The sequence below is a fragment of the Diadema setosum genome, chromosome 17 (genome assembly GCF_964275005.1).
Source record: "Diadema setosum chromosome 17, eeDiaSeto1, whole genome shotgun sequence".
Taxonomy (NCBI): Eukaryota; Metazoa; Echinodermata; class Echinoidea; order Diadematoida; family Diadematidae; genus Diadema; species Diadema setosum.
The window spans coordinates 4,783,772-4,789,933 of NC_092701.1; positions in this window are offsets into that span (position 1 = coordinate 4,783,772).

Genomic DNA, 6,162 nt, shown 5'->3' on the forward strand with positions numbered 1-6,162 from the left:
CTGCTGATATTATCATGCTTTTTCTTGGTTGTGTCTCTACCTCCTCCTCCTGTTCTTCCTCCACCTCATCGCTATCTTCATTATTTTCTATAATACCAAAGATCCTACACACTAGGATCTGTACATTCATTCTCACCAGAAACGTGAGTTTGCAAGGTCACAGAGTTCTTTCTTATAGTGCCTATGTATAATAATTAAGGTAGGTGAAGTCTTCCCCGACACAAAAGGTGAAGAAAAAGGTTTAATGTGGATTATTAAAAGATACGTGAAAAAAAAAAATACTGTGTGTGCTAATTCCATGCGCTATACATAATTATGTCCTCCCTGAATGAGAAATCGCATAATATATCAGGGTTATCAGTTTAAAGCTTTTCACCTCAAACACTACAGCAAGGGGAACTGCATTTGAAAAGTTGGTAAAGAAATGTGTAAGTATCACTGTTTCGCTTCTCTATCAGACCTTCAGTCGTTCGTTTTATTTGTTTGATTGTTTGGTTTTCTGCATCCGATTTTCACCATTTTCAGGCTGTACGTATAGAGTTGTTTGTTTTTTTTTTATCTAAAAAGGGCGTTCCTCACAGCGACTGATCTTTTTTCACAGTTACATTATTTGGCTGTGTTATGATTTTCTTCTCTTGGGTATTCTTTCTAATTCTTTTTCTTTCTTTTTAAGGGAAAATAATGAAAATTCGACGTGGCTGAGCATAATGAAAATGTCAACAATAACTTTCTAATAACACTGTATTAATCAATAAAGGCCCTAAAGCGTAAACGGCGAACATATTATGCAGACAAACTCTACTTCTATTCAATCTAGTTTATATACGGTGTCCTGCAGCCAATATTGTTTCTGGCAATGTTGTTCTGTACGGTGTGTAATTCAGCGGTTTCCTATCTTAAATGACATGACTTTAAGTCTCTAAAGCTATATATAATTTGCTGCGTGAGCATTGTTTGAACTTCAGTTTATTTTCAACACACCCGAACAAAAAGAAATTTCATGTATGAAGCAGTAAGTATAGCTGTCCTCTGCAAAGTGGCCACTGCAGTGGTCATGCGCACCCACACATACATAATACACACAAACAGACATGCAAACAGACAGACAGACGCACACACAGACACACAAACACATAATGTAACACATGACATACAGTACTTCAGAATGCTCGACTAGGACTTCGTCTTGCTTTATGATTAAACTTAAACGGCACAGTTCGGTTATTGTTTCAGTGTCTAGACAATTGTGACATTGTTTCGTCAGGGCTGTGCAACATAAGGACACAATTAGGCTACCTATCATCGCCTATATTGTTTGAGATCGAGACGGTCGTATTGAATTATATTTGCAGATACGAGAGAGCTCAATTTACGATTAGAGGCATTCATTGCACCAAGTGGCGAGCTGTTTGACACAATATGACGAATTGAAATTAACGATAAATAGTACTTTAGTTTATAATCAAATTGATAATTGTCATAACCATTTAAAAGACATATATTTTGTGCTTGTAAGGATAGCCTTCAAGGCAATTTTGCATTTAGAGGGCCTACTGACTCCCCAAGAAGATTTTTTTCCAGGTTTTTGAGTTGATAACAAACTTTCAACATAGAAGTGTCATTTCAGTATAGTGACAAAACTATTTCATGCAGCCCGATAAAATGAATATACGTAAGTTAGAATGGTATGTTCCATCATCTGCACTCTGGCATGACGCTTTAATCAACTCTAAATAATCATTATAATCTTGAATTATGGTGCCCTTGCTTGAGGCAATACTTACACAGTATTATCCATTATATAGATAAACTCCGTTCATTGCAGAGAAATGACACTCAGAATTGGGTTTTTGTTTTGTTTTGTTCTTATAGCATCCTCGCACACACCATGTTTTTTTTTAAACCATTAAATTGTGAAAATAAAAGACGTTTACGCTTTTCAACTTCGTCAATTCATGTTTAATCATAGGAGCAACCACCTATCCACAATATTTCACGATATCATTTCATTTCATTGAAATAGAATGTAGGCCTAATACCCACCGACGATCCAAGAATTTCATCTTCCCCTCAGAACCGCATAATATACCAAAAATACATTAGTCTATACTGGAGATTTGACATAACTCAGACTACAGCTTAAAAGGATCCCCTAAGTTCATTTTCATTTAGTTAAATAAACCAAGGAAATACTTGCTGTCTACATACAAATAATATAATAATGTAATAGTGTAATGACATTCGCAATTTCACCTAAAATAGACACAAATGCAAAAGAAATGTGTGACAAAACGCTGTTCAGTTGGGTAAAAATAATAATACATAATTTCAACTGTTTTAACTGTCAGATTAAAATCATACTGTGCTCAATAATTTCGTTCAATTGACATTGTATTTCATCTATGTACGTAAAAGAAATTCAGAAGTCAAATGATCTTCCTGCCGACTTAATCAATTGTTCTAATATGTGTACATTTAAACAAAAATTAAAATCAGTGTTTTAAATGAATATAACCAACTTGATTAGAATTTTTCAATATGTTATCTGCAGTATCCTCATTCAATTATGGCAGATCAACCTGCAGTGTATGATCGATTTACCTCTGGTTTATACTCCCATTATATAATCACTGCATCCGTACCTATATTTACATTTTGAATTCGTTATGAATTTGATTCTAGATAGTGCGTTATGTGCTTGTATACTTGTGTATCTATATGCTATTTTTTTTCAGTTCTTATTCTTTGGGTTTGTGTTTTTTCCTTTTTCTCTTTCTTCTCTTCTATTCTTCCCTTTGTACCTTGATACTTTAGCTTTCATATAGTTTCGTCATTATTACTTTGTGTCCTATCTCTATTGATTGCATAGCAAATATACATTGGTATTTTTTCTTGGAACCTTTACAAGCTTTGCTTTTGCAGTTCCATCATATTTCACAAGTTATAGAGAATTATGTTTGCTGACACACTTTCTGTTCATGACCCGATTTATATCATATTTTGTATCTAGCTTGGTTTGTATTCTTTTTTCTGTCTTTTTTTTGTTTGATGTATCTCGATTTCAAGTGAAATATGAAAATAAACGTGCTGAAACTGTTCACTGAGTCTCGAATGTAAGACCAGTGCAGTTTCACTTATTCAATTCAATTCAATTCAAAATGAAATCAACCAATCGATCAAATATCAATAGGCAAAGAGGTATGTCGACAGTACATGTATTGCAATCTTAGAACCAATATCCGATCGTCATTGTTACGTATGCACTGTTTTTTATCGTCTGAAAGAATTTCTGACGAGATATCGTTGGAAGTCTCTTGACTACTGTGGTAACACTTCGGGATGCCATCTGCAAATAACCCATACTGTCATGATGCTACAACCAACACAAAATGTAATGAGACAATTAAAAGAAAGAGCTAACCATGAAAAGCATGTAAACTGTTTGAGCCATTTCGTTAATGAAAACATAGTGTGTGTGTGTGTGTGTGTGTGTGTGTGTGTGTGTGTGTGTGTGTGTGTGTGTGTGTCTGTGTGTGTGTGTGTGTGTGTGTTTGTGTGTGTGTGTTTGTGTGTGTGTTTGTGTGTAGTTAGTAAGTCGTTCCAGTTCGTTTGCATGCCTGTTTGTTTTTAGAAGGGGCGCATTGTGTGTGTGTAATTATAATGTTGAATTCTGTCGATGAAATAAAATTGTAAATAGGCAGCTTGATGCTGATGATAACACAGAAATCAAAATACAAATCTCAGCAATTTAAACAAAATATCTCATCAGGGGAGTTCAAGTGAAGGCACTATATAATACAGTCCAAACACATCAACCCAATACGAAGACCATTTCTCTGCTGTGACTGGCTAGCACAATACTGCCCTACTTTGGCAAAAGGAAGCAAGTGACATACCATCCGAATTTGAGTTATTGATGTTTCCATAATTCACATAATGAGCTCTTCTTCCAGACCAAATTTCATGCAAAAACACTCATCATACTAAGAGATATGTTAGATAAGACATCATGATAATCCATTGACGTCAGTGTAAATGACAGACACATTTTGCTCTTTTACGAGAAATGTCACTGTTGTCACTTGCTTCCTGTTGCCAAAGTAGGGCAGAATACACCTACACTAGCAACTGTGTACTGCCATTGGCATCTCGTCGCAAGGCATGGTGGGGGAAAAAAAAAACGCATTCAAGTTACGCTGCAGCAATGAATCCTCGTTAACCAAAGAAGTACATTATCATAATGCTTATATTCATTAACTTCTTCTATCGTCATCTGATGATTTGGCTATCAATTTTGGCACCACTTGTTGTACTTTTGATGGACAGTTGCGCATTGCTAGGAATACCATGGTAAGTTGGTCCTGCTAGCCCAAGCTACTGGTCTTATAACTGACAGACACATAGTATACCAAATACGTTTTTATTATGCGAATTTTACGAGCCTCATACAGTAACTAGTCATGTGCGTTATTCAGAAAGTCCGTTATTTCAAAACACACAAATTCCTAAATTACACCTAGATGTTCATTAATCCGAAAGTGAAATAGAGTTCGTTAATCCCAGCACTTGTGGTGTTATTTCGAATGTTCGTTATTCTGAGGGTTCATTTCTCCGAAAATGCAGGAAAAAAGGTGCGTATAAAGGAACCTTTGGAAATACGATTTTTTTTTTTCGGATTAACGAACCTTATATCATTTTCGGATTTATGAATCTCCGGAATAATGAACCTGTTTGGAATAACGAATTGTGGCAGAGGTAACAATCCCCTGCTGCTCATCATATCGATTATAGCGAGCGCGTTATCTGTGGGTATAATATATTAGTTAATTGTACATGTAAGGATATAATGATAACTTTTCTTTAATATTAAGAAAGAGATACACCACAAAAGTTGGTTGTTACTTTGGGGTTTTTTTTTCCCTAGGAATATATTTGCTACCATTACAAGAAATATAAGCCTTACATCCGAAGAAAACATCTTTACTTAGCATTATCTTGTGTCGACCCGTGACTGTGTTTTCTATGCATTTGGGGCAAGCGCGAATTATAGAGCTATTCAAAACAGTCAGATAAGCGAAAACCAAAAAGTGAGTTGTAGCAACCTGATTTCATTTCGGCATTAATACAATGTCAAGACGGCCCAAAAGCAGACAATAGTATCATTCCTAGGTATTAAGATGTTTAGTGTTCAAAGAAATATTACAAAGATTTGGAATTTTGCAGGTTTAGTACAGCGCATGTCGCGTACATAAGGATACTGGCATACAGTCTTGTTGTTGTTGTTGTTGTTGTTGTTGTTGTTGTTGTTGTTGTTGTTGTTGTTGTTGTTTATAATGGCACATGCAATAATCTTACGGATCGTCTTCTCTTCCTTTTTGTTTTCAAATTCAGCTCCAAACTCTATAAGTAAAGCGTTTAATTGCACAGTTACTAGCAATAGCAAAAAGAAAGAAAAAACGGAGAAAAAAAAACGTGATAAAAACTGCTCATCCAATAGTGGCGAGCCAGTGTTGAGTAGAGGGGAGTAAAATACACCAGTCCTGAGCTTTCGATCCTTATACGTAGAATCTTCGTCAGAGGCAAAATTTGACTCTTTGGTCTCTGATGAAGATTGTGCTAAGATTGAAAGCTCATAGGTCCCTTTGACTTCAGTAACTGTACCAAAGAACAATGATAACAGAGTGGAGGATCCCTGGGTACAGGTTCCCCCTCATCACGCACATATACATCACTTAACCCTCTCAAGACCATTCAAAGTGCTGTTACTATATTACACGACAAAAATTGTCCTTGGAAATTATTCGGGTTAATCAGGTCCGTCCCTAATTCCAAGCAACATTCCCTCTGAAGTATTTCAAGATGTACGCTAATTTGAAATCCACGTCTTCGGATAATGTCAGTGTCGAGGCATCACAATGTTGACTAGTAGAATTAAAATCACTCGCCTAAAATATTAAAATAATATAAAGTGTAATAATCATTGGCAAGTATTATATTCCATTATGTTCCCGTATTTACTATACTATAGCACAAAAATAAGAATTTTATTTACAGGCAATCATATCGTAGAAGCTTATAAATGTTGGCTTGGAAAGAAACTAATGCCCGCTACTCCACAGAGTATTCCGCCGTCTTTTATGTCATGATGATCACTTCCGGAGT